The sequence below is a fragment of the Lissotriton vulgaris genome, chromosome 4_1, assembly GCF_964263255.1.
Source record: "Lissotriton vulgaris chromosome 4_1, aLisVul1.2, whole genome shotgun sequence".
Classification (NCBI taxonomy): domain Eukaryota; kingdom Metazoa; phylum Chordata; class Amphibia; order Caudata; family Salamandridae; genus Lissotriton; species Lissotriton vulgaris.
The window spans coordinates 439,363,898-439,379,271 of record NC_141691.1 but is presented as its reverse complement, the minus strand read 5'-3'; positions in this window follow the sequence as shown (position 1 = coordinate 439,379,271).

Genomic DNA, 15,374 nt, shown 5'->3' with positions numbered 1-15,374 from the left:
CAGCAGTCATATCTTAATAGGCCTCTGCAGATGCACATGAGAGGGTGCAGGCAGTGGGAGAGGGTTGGTGCAGACAGAAAATTAGATAATGCAGGTAGAGAGTAAACTGGTAGAATCAGAGGATAGATGGTGCAGGGCTGCAGGCAGAGGGACAGATGGTGCAGTCAGTGAAAAGATGGTGCAGAGAGAGGGTGAAATGGTTCAAGCAGAGACACAGATAGTGCAAGCAGACACAGGCATGGTGCGAGACTACAGGCAGAGAAGGGAAAGATTTAACATGGTAGCGCTGTGTAATACAAACCAGCAGTCATATCTTAATAGGCCTCTGCAGATGCACATCAGAGGGTGCAGGCAGTGGGAGAGGGTAAGTGCAGACAGAAAATTAGATAATGCAGGCAGAGACTAAAATGGTACAATCAGAGGATAGATGGTGCAGGGCTGCCGGCAGAGGGGCTGATGGTGTAGTCAGTGAAAAGATGTTGCAGAGAGAGGGTAAAATAGTTCAAGCAGAGACACAGATAGTGCAAGCAGACACAGACATGGTGCGAGACTACAGGCAGAGAAGGGAAATATTTAACGTGGTAGCGCTGTGTAATACACACCAGCAGCCATATCTTAATAGGCCTCTGCAGATGCACATGAGAGGGTGCAGGCATTGGGAGAGGATTGGTGCAGACAGAAAATGAGATAATGCAGGCAGAGGCTAAACTGGTACAATCAGAGGATACGGTGGTGCAGAGCTGCAGGCAGAGGGACAGATGGTGCAGTCAGTGAAAAGATGGTGCAGAGAGAGGGTGAAATGGTTCAAGCAGAGACACAGATAGTGCAAGCAGACACAGACATGGTGCGAGTCTACAGGCAGAGAAGGGAAAGATTTTACATGGTAGCGCTGTGTAATACAAACCAGCAGTCATATCTTAATAGGCCTCTGCAGATGCACATCAGAGGGTGCAGGCAGTGGGAGAGGGTTGGTGCAGACAGAAAATTAGATAATGCAGGCAGAGAGTAAACTGGTACAATCAGAGGATAGATGGTGCAGGGCTGCAGGCAGAGGGACTGATGGTGCAGTCAGTGAAAAGATGGTGCAGAGAGAGGGTGAAATGGTTCAAGCAGAGACACAGATAGTGCAAGCAGACGCAGACATGTGCGAGACTTCAGGCAGAAAAGGGGAAGATTTAACATGGTAGCGCTGTGTAATACACACCAGCAGCCATATCTTAATAGGCCTCTGCAGATGCATATGAGAGGGTGCTGGCACTGGGAGAGGGTTGGTGCAGACAGAAAATGAGATAATGCAGGTAGAGAGTAAACTGGTACAATCAGAGGATACGGTGGTGCAGAGCTGCAGGCAGAGGGACAGATGGTGCAGTCAGTAAAAAGATGGTGCAGAGAGAGGGTGAAATGGTTCAAGCAGAGACACAGATAGTGCAAGCAGACACAGACATGGTGCGAGACTACAGGCAGAGAAGGGAAAGATTTAACATGGTAGCGCTGTGTAATACACACCACCAGCCATATCTTAATAGGCCTCTGCAGATGCACATGAGAGGGTGCAGGCATTGGGAGAGGGTTGGTGCAGACAGAAAATGAGATAATGCAGGCAGAGGCTAAACTGGTACAATCAGAGGATAGATGGTGCAGTGCTGCAGGCAGAAGGACAGATGGTGCAGTCAGTGAAATGATGGTGCATAGAGAGGGTGAAATGGTTTAAGCAGAGACACAGATAGTGCAATCAGACACAGGCATGGCGTGAGACTACAGGCAGAGAAAGGAAAGATTTAACATGGTAGCGCTGTGTAATACAAACCAGCAGTCCTATCTTAATAGTCCTCTGTAGATGCACATGAAAGGGTGCAGGCAGTTGGAGAGGGTTGGTGCAGACAGAAAATTAGATAATGCAGGCAGAGAGTAAACTGGTACCATCAGAGGATAGATGGTGCAGGGCTGCAGGCAGAGGGACAGATGGTGCAGTCAGTGAAAAGATGGTGCAGAGAGAGGGTGAAATGGTTCAAGAAGAGACACAGATAGTGCAAGCAGACACAGGCATGGTGCGAGACTACCGGCAGAGAAGGGAAAGATTTAACATGGTAGCGCTGTGTAATACAAACCAGCAGTCATATCTTAATAGGCCTCTGCAGATGCACATCAGAGGGTGCAGGCAGTGGGAGAGGGTTGGTGCAGACAGAAAATTAGATAATGCAGGCAGAGAGTAAACTGGTATAATCAGAGGATAGATGGTGCAGGGCTGCAGGCAGAGGGACTGATGGCGCAGTCAGTGGAAAGATGGTGCAGAGAGAGGGTGAAATGGTTCAAGCAGAGACACAGATAGTGCAAGCAGACGCAGACATGGTGCGAGACTTCAGGCAGAAAAGGGGGAGATTTAACATGGTAGCGCTGTGTAATACACACCAGCAGCCATATCTTAATAGGCCTCTGCAGATGCATATGAGAGGGTGCTGGCAGTGGGAGAGGGTTGGTGCAGACAGAAAATGAGATAATGCAGGTAGAGAGTAAACTGGTACAATCAGAGGATACGGTGATGCAGAGCTGCAGGCTGAGGGACAGATGGTGCAGTCAGTGAAAAGATGGTGCAGAGAGAGGGTGAAATGGTTCAAGCAGAGACACAGATAGTGCAAGCAGACACAGACATGGTGCGAGACTACAGGCAGAGAAGGGAAAGATTTAACATGGTAGCGCTGTGTAATACAAACCAGCAGTCATATCTTAATAGGCCTCTGCAGATGCACATCAGAGGGTGCAGGCAGTGGGAGAGGGTTGGTGCAGACAGAAAATTAGATAATGCAGGCAGAGAGTAAACTGGTACAATCAGAGGATAGATGGTGCAGGGCTGCAGGCAGAGGGACTGATGGTGCAGTCAGTGAAAAGATGGTGCAGAGAGAGGGTGAAATGGTTCAAGCAGAGACACAGATAGTGCAAGCAGACGCAGACATGGTGCGAGACTTCAGGCAGAAAAGGGGAAGATTTAACATGGTAGCGCTGTGTAATACACACCAGCAGCCATATCTTAATAGGCCTCTGCAGATGCATATGAGAGGGTGCTGGCAGTGGGAGAGGGTTGGTGCAGACAGAAAATGAGATAATGCAGGTAGAGAGTAAACTGGTACAATCAGAGGATACGGTGGTGCAGAGCTGCAGGCAGAGGGACAGATGGTGCAGTCAGTGAAAAGATGGTGCAGAGAGAGGGTGAAATGGTTCAAGCAGAGACACAGATAGTGCAAGCAGACACAGACATGGTGCGAGACTACAGGCAGAGAAGGGAAAGATTTAACATGGTAGCGCTGTGTAATACACACCACCAGCCATATCTTAATAGGCCCCTGCAGATGCACATGAGAGGGTGCAGGCAGTGGGAGAGGGTTGGTGCAGACAGAAAATGAGATAATGCAGTCAGACACTAAACTGGTACAATCAGGGGATAGATGGTGCAGGGCTGCAGGCAGAGGGACAGATGGTGCAGTCAGAGAAAAGATGGTGCATAGAGAGGGTGAAATGGTTCAAGCAGAGAAACAGATAGTGCAAGCAGACACAGGCATGGTGCGAGACTACAGGCAGAGAAGGGAAAGATTTAACATGGTAGCGCTGTGTAATACAAACCAGCAGTCATATCTTAATAGGCCTCTGCAGATGCACATGAGAGGGTGCAGGCAGTGGGAGAGGGTTGGTGCAGACAGAAAATTAGATAATGCAGGCAGAGACTAAAATGGTACAATCAGAGGATAGATGGTGCAGGGCTGCAGGCAGAGGGACAGATGGTGCAGTCAGTGAAAAGATGGTGCAGAGAGAGGGTGAAATGGTTCAAGCAGAGAAACAGATAGTGCAAGCAGACACAGGCATGGTGCGAGACTACAGGCAGAGAAGGGAAAGATTTAACATGGTAGCGCTGTGTAATACAAACCAGCAGTCATATCTTAATAGGCCTCTGCAGATGCACATCAGAGGGTGCAGGCAGTGGGAGAGGGTTGGTGCAGACAGAAAATTAGATAATGCAGGCAGAGACTAAAATGGTACAATCAGAGGATAGATGGTGCAGGGCTGCCGGCAGAGGGGCTGATGGTGTAGTCAGTGAACAGATGTTGCAGAGAGAGGGTAAAATAGTTCAAGCAGAGACACAGATAGTGCAAGCAGACACAGACATGGTGCGAGACTACAGGCAGAGAAGGGAAATATTTAACATGGTAGCGCTGTGTAATACACACCAGCAGCCATATCTTAATAGGCCTCTGCAGATGCACATGAGAGGGTGCAGGCATTGGGAGAGGGTTGGTGCAGACAGAAAATGAGATAATGCAGGCAGAGGCTAAACTGGTACAATCAGAGGATAGATGGTGCAGTGCTGCAGGCAGAAGGACAGATGGTGCAGTCAGTGAAATGATGGTGCATAGAGAGGGTGAAATGGTTTAAGCAGAGACACAGATAGTGCAATCAGACACAGGCATGGCGTGAGACTACAGGCAGAGAATTGAAAGATTTAACATGGTAGCGCTGTGTAATACAAACCAGCAGTCCTATCTTAATAGTCCTCTGCAGATGCACATGAGAGGGTGCAGGCAGTTGGAGAGGGTTGGTGCAGACAGAAAATTAGATAATGCAGGTAGAGAGTAAACTGGTACAATCAGAGGATAGATGGTGCAGGGCTGCAGGCAGAGGGACAGATGGTGCAGTCAGTGAAAAGATGGTGCAGAGAGAGGGTGAAATGGTTCAAGAAGAGACACAGATAGTGCAAGCAGACACAGGCATGGTGCGAGACTACCGGCAGAGAAGGGAAAGATTTAACATGGTAGCGCTGTGTAATACAAACCAGCAGTCATATCTTAATAGGCCTCTGCAGATGCACATCAGAGGGTGCAGGCAGTGGGAGAGGGTTGGTGCAGACAGAAAATTAGATAATGCAGGTGTAGGAGAGTAGGGTCTGCTATCCTATTGTCACCCCAAATTTTTGCTTTTTGCTTCACTGGTTTCTGACTTAATGTGGCTGTGGGCCTGCTAATCAGACCCACAGCCTGCTGTTCTCTCTCTAAATTACTGCCAATGCACTTTAGGTGCATTACGAATTGGAACTGGTTCACCTTATGAGCCCCTGTATTAGTGCACCCTAGGTGCCCAGGGCATAGGTGTATCCAAGGCCTACCAGGGGCTGCAGCATGTATTGTGCCACCCCTGGCCTGGCCTCCATATTTGACACAACTGGCTGATCACTCAGCTGGGGTAAGTCGGTGTAACCACCTCTTACTTAGGTACAGTATGTCTTTGCCTAACCCTATTCTGGACACATATGTTCCTATCAGCCACTCCTATGGAAGGCCTCATCAATACTGGAGGCAGAGTGCTTGGAAATATGTGAGATGGTGCTCTAGCATGAGCTGAGCCTGTCTGCAGCTGTCGGGAACCACTCCCTAAGCTGTTCCGGGATATTGCCATACCATATACTCTTAAGTGCATTATAATCCTCGCGGTTAAATGCTATCTTTGGTTTGGCTTTATCAAAACATGTCGAGTAAGGTGTCATACGAATTGGAATACTATCCCCTCGCCAGTTCTGGCGACGGGGATAGCATTCCACCCTTCTAGAGGGACACGACATGTGTGTAGCCTTAACCCCGGTTAAAGTTAAACAGAGCCTCAGCATCACAAAATGGATGCTGCCACCACAGACACGAGTCTGGCCTCCTGCTGCTGACCGAAACTCGGCAGATGGTGGCCTGGACAAAGGGTTTCCTGCCTTGGGAGGTGCGAGCACCACCCCAGACAGGATTTTGTGTATTGGGTAGGACAGGGCTGAATAGAATCAGACATGCCCGGGGCACACAAGGTGTCCCAGTGCATAGGCCAGTCCAAACCGGTCCTGGGACTTTCAAGACCCAGGCCTGGCGCGGAACTGGACAAAGGAAAGGGGGTGTAACCGCCCCCCTTCCTGGTTCCTCCCAGAGGAGGGACCTAGCAGGAGATCCACCCCTCAGATTGGAATAAGAGTGGGAGCAGTGCCATTGCACAGCAGATCATCCTGAATCAACTTTACACGAAGAAGAAGACTGGACTTCGACATTCTGCTGCACAGAAGACTGAAGAGAATCTCCCTTGTGGCCTAGGAGTGGCCACCCTGTGAACACAGGTACCAACCAGCAACTCGACGTCTGCTTTGCCGCCGCCTCCCGCCAGAGCCCGAGCCCAGAGCCCGACAAGAACCAGATTCCCAGACCTCTCAGAGCCCGATCCACAGTCCCTGCAAAGAAGGGACCCGTGGAGGCACCGAGTGACGTGGGACCGGACCTCTTGGAAGACACTTGAAAAGCTGACTGCGCAGCTTCTGAGGCATCCTCGACGTTGTGCTTTGGGGACTGAGAACCCCCACCACCGAGCAGCGCTTGCACCGAAGATCAGCCCTCCAGCATCTCCACGATCTGCGTGGGGCCCTTTTGCATTGTGCCACTCGACGCGCCATCCCGGCCACTAGCCACGTGGTCAGCGGGCATCTTGTCGATGAACCGGAAGATTTACACAGCAGGTCTGGTTGCTCCAGACCTACCCAAGCTCCTGTGAAAAGGAGCACCCGCTCTGACCTTGCTGGTCCGAGTGTTAAGCATCTTTCAACTTCTGCCTGGCTTGCCTTTGCCAAGGCCTGTTTGCTCCGATCAAGGTGCCGACACCGCCAACAGCGAGAAGCCTGCGTGGGACAGCTCGTGACCGACTCCTGGACGTCCTCGACCCCGGGTATCCACGTGGCTGCAGAAAGAAGCTACCCGACAACGCCTGTTTGCACCCGACATCGCCTGGTTCCAATCTGGTTCCACGGTAGTCACTGGCTAGTGACTTTGAACACTGTCCCCTCTGCTTTCAGGTCTTCACAGCTTCAGATCCACCCTTGGATCCACCGGAACTCTTCGTATCGAGCCGCCTGCAGCATCTTCAGCTCCAAGCACCATCGACCAGCGTGACGAAACCCGACACTACTTCGACCCTGTGCACCCGCTTCCTGTGGGTGAGGTAACTCAGCTCCGCCGGTGCTCCTGCACTAGTACACATCCCAAGGGCCTGTGTTTTAAGTTTCAGCTCCGTAGGTCACTCGGAAGGTTCCTATCTTTCTAACTTTGTACTTTTTACGCACCATAGACTTTGCATTGGAAAGTGCGTGCACTTTGAACACTGCACCCGAGTCCCGTGGGCCTCTCCCGACTTAGTCACTGCTAGTCTCGAATAGCTCCAGCTATTCCCAAGGCCCTAGGCCTCTTCACTTTCCTATTGGTATCTCTTATACCACTTTCTTAGTATATGGTTTAGGTGGCCCCTAGGGCTCATCCATATTGTGCAACTTTTGTGTATTTTAAACTGTCTTGTGATTTAACGCTTGTGCTTCTGTGCTCATAAAGAGTCCAGGGGATTTTATAGTTAATAAATCAATATATATTTTCAATATATATCTGTGTGGTGTCCCTTTCATTTGGTATTCAAGGGGGTTGTGTATGGTATAACAGCTGGCTTCACATGCCTTTCAGAGTTTAGCCTAAGACTGCTTTGTCCACGTTACCACTAGGATAACTGGTCTACAAGGTTGAATTACAACCAATCATCATAAGGGTTGCTTGGCATGGTACAAAGTGATCACTAGAATTAGTGAGCATTATATACCAGGCCAACTTCTCACAGCAGGCAGAGAGTAAACTGGTACAATCAGAGGATAGATGGTGCAGGGCTGCAGGCAGAGGGACTGATGGCGCAGTCAGTGAAAAGATGGTGCAGAGAGAGGGTGAAATGGTTCAAGCAGAGACACAGATAGTGCAAGCAGACGCGGACATGGTGCGAGACTTCAGGCAGAAAAGGGGAAGATTTAACATGGTAGCGCTGTGTAATACACACCAGCAGCCATATCTTAATAGGCCTCTGCAGATGCATATGAGACGGTGCTGGCAGTCGGAGAGGGTTGGTGCAGACAGAAAATGAGATAATGCAGGTAGAGAGTAAACTGGTACAATCAGAGGATACGGTGGTGCAGAGCTGCAGGCAGAGGGACAGATGGTGCAGTCAGTGAAAAGATGGTGCAGAGAGAGGGTGAAATGGTTCAAGCAGAGACACAGATAGTGCAAGCAGACACAGACATGGTGCGAGACTACAGGCAGAGAAGGGAAAGATTTAACATGGTAGCGCTGTGTAATACAAACCAGCAGTCATATCTTAATAGGCCTCTGCAGATGCACATCAGAGGGTGCAGGCAGTGGGAGAGGGTTGGTGCGGACAGAAAATTAGATAATGCAGGCAGAGAGTGAACTGGTACAATCAGAGGATAGATGGTGCAGGGCTGCAGGCAGAGGGACTGATGGTGCAGTCAGTGAAAAGATGGTGCATAGAGAGGGTGAAATGGTTCAAGCAGAGACACAGATAGTGCAAGCAGACGCAGACATGGTGCAAGACTTCAGGCAGAAAAGGGGAAGATTTAACATGGTAGCGCTTTGTAATACACACCAGCAGCCATATCTTAATAGGCCTCTGCAGATGCATATGAGAGGGTGCTGGCAGTGGGAGAGGGTTGGTGCAGACAGAAAATGAGATAATGCAGGTAGAGAGTAAACTGGTACAATCAGAGGATACGGTGGTGCAGAGCTGCAGGCAGAGGGACAGATGGTGCAGTCAGTGAAAAGATGGTGCAGAGAGAGGGTGAAATGGTTCAAGCAGAGACACAGATAGTGCAAGCAGACACAGACATGGTGCGAGACTACAGGCAGAGAAGGGAAAGATTTAACATGGTAGCGCTGTGTAATACACACCACCAGCCATATCTTAATAGGCCTCTGCAGATGCACATGAGAGGGTGCAGGCATTGGGAGAGGGTTGGTGCAGACAGAAAATGAGATAATGCAGGCAAAGGCTAAACTGGTACAATCAGAGGATAGATGGTGCAGTGCTGCAGGCAGAAGGACAGATGGTGCAGTCAGTGAAAAGATGGTGCAGAGAGAGGGTGAAATGGTTCAAGCAGAGACACAGATAGTGCAAGCAGACACAGACATGGTGCGAGACTACAGGCAGAGAAGGGAAAGAATTAACATGGTAGCGCTGTGTAATACACACCAGCAGCCATATATTATTAGGCCTATACAGATGCACATGAGAGGGTGCAGGCAGTGGGAGAGGGATCGTGCAGACAGAATATTAGATATTGCAGGCGGAGAGTAAACTGGTACAATCAGAGGATACGGTGGTGCAGAGCTGCAGGCAGAGGGACAGATGGTGCAGTCAGTGAAAAGATGGTGCAGAGAGAGGGTGAAATGGTTCAAGCAGAGACACAGATAGTGCAAGCAGACACAGACATGGTGCGAGACTACAGGCAGAGAAGGGGAAGATTTAACATGGTAGCGCTGTGTAATACACACCACCAGCCATATCTTAATAGGCCTCTGCAGATGCACATGAGAGGGTGCAGGCAGTGGGAGAGGGTTGGTGCAGACAGAAAATGAGATAATGCAGTCAGACACTAAACTGGTACAATCAGGGGATAGATGGTGCAGGGCTGCAGGCAGAGGGACAGATGGTGCAGTCAGAGAAAAGATGGTGCAGAGAGAGGGTGAAATGGTTCAAGCAGAGACACAGATAGGGCAACCAGACACAGACATGGTGCGAGACTACAGGCAGAGAAGGGAAAGAATTAACATGGTAGCGCTGTGTAATACACACCAGCAGCCATATATTATTAGGCCTATACAGATGCACATGAGAGGGTGCAGGCAGTGGGAGAGGGATCGTGCAGACAGAATATTAGATATTGCAGGCGGAGAGTAAACTGGTACAATCAGAGGATAGATTGTGCAGGGCTGCAGGCAGAGGGACAGATGGTGCAGTCAGTGAAAAGATGGTGCAGAGAGAGGGTGAAATGGTACAAGCAGAGACACAGATAGTGCAAGCAGACACAGACATGGTGCGAGACAACAGGCAGAGAAGGGAAAGATTTAACATGGTAGCGCTGTGTAATACACACCAGCAGCCGTATCTTAATAGGTCTCTGCAGATGCACATGAGAGGGTGCAGGCAGTGGGAGAGGGTTGGTGCAGACAGAAAATGAGAAAATGCAGGCAGAGACTAAACTGGTGCAATCAGGGGATAGATGGTGTAGGGCTGCAGGCAGAGGGACAGACAATGCAGTCAGAGAAAAAATGGTGCAGAGAGAGGGTGAAATGGTTCAAGCAGAGACACAGATAGTGGAAGCAGACACAGACATGGTGTGAGACTAGAGGCAGAGAAGGGAAAGATTTAACATGGTAGCCTTGTGTAATACACACCACCAGCCATATCTTAATAGACCTCTGCAGATGCACATGAGAGGGTGCAGGCAGTGGGAGAGGGTTGGTGCAGACAGAAAATGAGATATTGCATGCAGAGACTAAACTGGTAGGATCAGAGAATAGATGGTGCAGGGCTGCAGGCAGAGGGACAGATGGTGCAGTCAGAGAAAAGATGGTGCAGAGACAGGGTGAAATGGTTGAAGCAGAGACACATTTAGTGCAAGCAGACACAGACATGGTGCGAGTCTACAGGCAGAGATGCGGAAAGATTTAACATGGTAGCGCTGTGTAATACACACCAGCAGTCATATCTTAATAGGCCTCTGCATATACACATGAGAGGGTGCAGGAAGTGGGAGAGGGTTGGTGCAGACAGAAAATGAGAAAATTCAGGCAGAGAGTAAACTGGTACAATCAGAGGATAGATGGTGCAGGGCTCCAGGCAGAGGGACAGATGGTGCAGTCAGTGAAAAGATGGTACAGAGAGAGGGTGAAATGGTTCAAGCAGAGACACAGATAGTGCAACCAGACACAGACATGGTGCGAGACAACAGGCAGAGAAGGGAAAGATTTAACATGGTAGCGCTGTGTAATACACACCAGCAGCCGTATCTTAATAGGTCTCTGCAGATGCACATGAGAGGGTGCAGGCAGTGGGAGAGGGTTGGTGCAGACAGAAAATGAGAAAATGCAGGCAGAGAATAAACTGGTACAATCAGAGGATAGATGGTGCAGGGCTGCAGGCAGAGGGACAGATGGTGCAGTCAGTGAAAAGATGGTGCATAGAGAGGGTGAAATGGTTCAAGCAGAGACACAAATAGTGCAAGCAGACACAGACATAGTGCGAGACTACAGGAAGAGAAGGGAAAGATTTAACATGGTAGCGCTGTGTAATACACACCAGCAGCCGTATCTTAATAGGCCTCTGCAGATGCACATGAGAGGGTGCAGGCAGTGGGAGAGGGTTGGTGCAGACAGAAAATGAGAAAATGCAGGCAGAGACTAAACTGGTACAATCAGAGGATACATGGTGTAGGGCTGCAGGCAGATGGACAGAAGGTGCAGTCAGAGAAAGAATGGTGCAGAGAGAGGGTGAAATGGTTCAAGCAGAGACACAGATAGTGGAAGCAGACACAGACATGATGCGAGACAACAGGCAGAGAAGGGAAAGATTTAACATGGTAGCGCTGTGTAATACACACCAGCAGCCGTGTCTTAATAGGTCTCTGCAGATGCACATGAGAGGGTGCAGGCAGTTGGAGAGGGTTGGTGCAGACAGAAAATGAGAAAATGCAGGCAGAGAATAAACTGGTACAATCAGAGGATAGATGGTGTAGGGCTGCAGGCAGAGGGACAGAAGGTGCAGTCAGAGAAAAAATGGTGCAGAGAGAGGGTGAAATGGTTCAAGTAGAGACACAGATAGTGGAAGCAGACACAGACATGGTGTGAGACTAGAGGCAGAGAAGGGAAAGATTTACCATGGTAGCGCTGTGTAATACACACCAGCAGCCATATCTTAATAGGCCTCTGCAGATGCACATGAGAGGTGCGGGCAGTGGGAGAGGGTTGGTGCAGACAGAAAATGAGATAATGCAGGTAGAGAGTAAACTGGTAGAATCAGAGGATAAGGTGGTGCAGGGCTGCAGGCAGGTACGCGTCTCTAGATATATCAATTTTTTCAAATTCAATTTTCTCAACAACTACTAGAGGTATTCACACTATTTAAACAAAAGGGCGAACTAGAAATCAGACTCTACAATTTTGCCAAATTTCTGGCAATTTCGTTCAGCCGTTCGGGCTGTAGCCATGTCCATCGTCCTATGGAAAATAACATGGGGAAAACACGTTTTGGACCCCCTTTTTTTCTCGCCCCCCCACTTCACGAATCCCCCCAAAATTTTCAGGGAAGAAGCGGAGCGAGCCATCTTCTTCGAGATATTCACGAAGATTCGTCAATCGGCGCCAAAGTTATTCCCAATAGAATGTTGTGGATGCAGGTGCCCGAACCTTAGCGTGCGCTCGCAGAATTCTGATTGGCTGTTGGATGTCTGTCATCATTCCAGTCAGTCGAAATGAGGAAGTGTTGTTTGCCATCTTGTTTTTGTGGCAGATGATAGTGGTTGTAAACAGAAGTGTAATAGTTGACAAGGAGGCAGGGTAGAGATTCCTGAGCCCCCTAGGTTTTGTCATAGGGTCTGTAAAGGACCCCGAAGGTTGAAAAAAATAAAAGAATATTGTTAAAAAAATCGCGGCTCAAAAAGACAAAGAAGAAATACATTAAAATAACACGTTTCAGTGTTTAGATGTTGGTTGAGTCCAACATTGAGTTATGACTCTTTCACCTTTGGGTTTAGGTAGGTGTTTTGTGGAGAGTTAGTATGGTAATTGGTAGAGAGCATTGGGGGTAGGTTGAAGATTATGTGAGTTTGAAAGTGTTGATAATTTGAACCAATTAAAATGTTACTTTGGGTTTGGTTTTGTGTGTGATAAAATTTGATTGGCTGGGTATCTGAATATGTATGAGAAATGGGATGGAAAAACAGCCATTTTGAGATTTTAGTGTTTGAGGTATACTTCTGAGGTATGAGATTGAGACATAAGTTACTGTTCAACAGTTTTCTTGAAGGTGAGTTGTTAATTTGTAAGGAGAACTCTGTTGTTCACTTTAATAGGAAAAATGTTTTCTGTTAGTTATTTAATGTTTTTCTGTTATACTTATGGATTGAGTAGGGCAACATCAGATGCAGTGCTTTATATTTATAATTCTTGTTTGATATTATACACTGTCCAGGGAAACACAGCCATTTTGTGACTATAGTGTCTGAGATACTTTTGTGAGGAAATTTTGGTGTTCAATTTCTGGTGTGAGATTTACACAGTAGTGACACTTCTAATAAAATGTAATAGTTTTTCTCTGCCCTATCTTACTCTCCCCCTGGTGGTGCAGGAGCAACTGTCGGAATTCCTGGAATCACAACATCTGCTACATGATTCCTAGTCGGGCTTTAGGCCGGGCTTCAGCACTGAATCTGCACTACTGGAAGTGACTGAGTCGATTCGGGAGTGTGTGGATAGAGGAGCGGAGGCCATGTTGGTCCTCCTTGACCTATCCGCAGCTTTTGATATGGTCTCACACAATATCCTTTTGGACCGGCTTCATGACATTGGCATCGGGGGTATACCCTTGGCATGGGTGAGATCTTTTTTGAGGGATAGATCACAACAGGTCTTTCTCAGACTGTACGTTTCCACTGAGAAAACACTGGATTATGGGGTCCCATAGGGCTCGGCACTGAGCCCTCTGTTTTTTAATGTATATCTAGCCCCTCTGGCGGAAGTGGTTGAATCCTGGGGTGTCAGAGTGATCTCTTATGCTGATGACACTCAGCTTGTGTTATCATTTAGAGATCACTCGGATGGTAACATGACTAATTTCCGGCATTCAATCAACAAAGGGAGAGATAGGGTTAAAGGGCACTCTTAGACCCCAATCCATTAGCAAATAAACAAAGGAAGAGTGTCCGTCAGAGAAGCGTTCAGAATGGTTGTAGCACGTGAGATTTGAGGCCAGTTGTAAGTGGTCAGATGAACAGACCAATTTCAAGAAAAAATACAAGATTTTTTCAGGAAACCCTCACTCACCCTAGTGGTGACATGCTTCATCATCGGGTCCACCGGGAGAGATCGAATACCTCCCCGGTGTGCTGCGACGCCAGGAGACTGCGGAGCAGGTTCTTGTGAGGGTAAGGAGTGAAAAAGGATTAAGTGAATTTAAAAATGTCAAAGGTTGTACCAAAAAATCATTTATTGGCTGGTCAACCCGACATATTAAAATCTAACTATGTGTAGGGAGAACTAACCAAATACAATATACTGGTGTTCCCCTGTTAAAGAAAGGTCAACATGTTTCTGCCCGTGGTATGTGTGACTTTACAGGGCTTTCTTCAGGACCAGTTTGCGAGTGTCACCTTAACAGGTGTGGGTGCGCTAAGGCCCACCCTGCCAAAGGCGGTGAAAGTTAAAAATAGCACTATGTGTAAAAAAAGGTGCATAAAAAGTACAAACTAATAAGTCTGGGGAATTACCTCTGTTGCGAGGAACTTGAAGTCTGTGGATAAATGGTGAGACAAACAGACAAAAAAACAAACAAAGAACATAAAATCAATCAATATTGATCATTTTTTCATGGCACTTGATGAAACTTAGGTGGCGTGACACGTGCTTGCATACCTATCAAAGGCCGTGGCCGGAATGAAAGGGAAGCAAAGAACTAGTTGTGCCACAAGCCGGAGTGGTGGGCCTCAACTAGCGCTGAGGAGTGTCGTCCAGCGCGATCTGTTGTACGTAAAATGAGACAACAGAATAATAAGTGGAGACTTACAGTGTTAAGTCCAACCGTGCGGGAAACCAAGAATGGCTGCCCGTTTTACATAGCTACCTATAGTAGGGCGGCGGGGAGATGATCCCCGAGGTGTAAAACGAAAGAGCGGAGTTACAGTGTAAATACCGGTAACTCTGCTGGCCGTGATTTGTAGGTTTGATCAGGCACACATAAATATGAGCGTAAAAGATAAACACTCCTCACTTGTACAAAAAGTGAACCACGCCCCATAGAACTCAGGAGGGGGGTGGGAGCGACAATGGCACACCCTATTTGGGAAGGAAACAAACAAACAAACACAGAGGAATCAGAGATCTGGCAGAGTCATGATCACAAAACTTATCTCATTAGAAATGTCCGAAGAGAGGTTCTAAGAGAGGTTCTTACGCCCGCAACGCTCTGCACCCTCTCGGTACCTAGCTGTTCCTTCGCTGGATCTCGTGGATCCTGAGCGAAGGACGAGCCCGGTGTTAAGAGGGAGGTGACAGGGCGCGGGCCAATAGGAGTTGGTTAACTCAAAGCGAGGCTTGGATTACAAGTCCCGTAATCCCGCGAGAGATGGATACAAAGCGGGGTTTGATTGCGGATGGGGAGTGAGGCTTGAGAAGCAAGCCCAGGTTGACTCGATAATGAGGCTTGAGAGGCAAGTCTCAGTGCAAACTGTTCTGCCGATCACTCTCAAATTACCCTGACCAAAGTTGACAAAT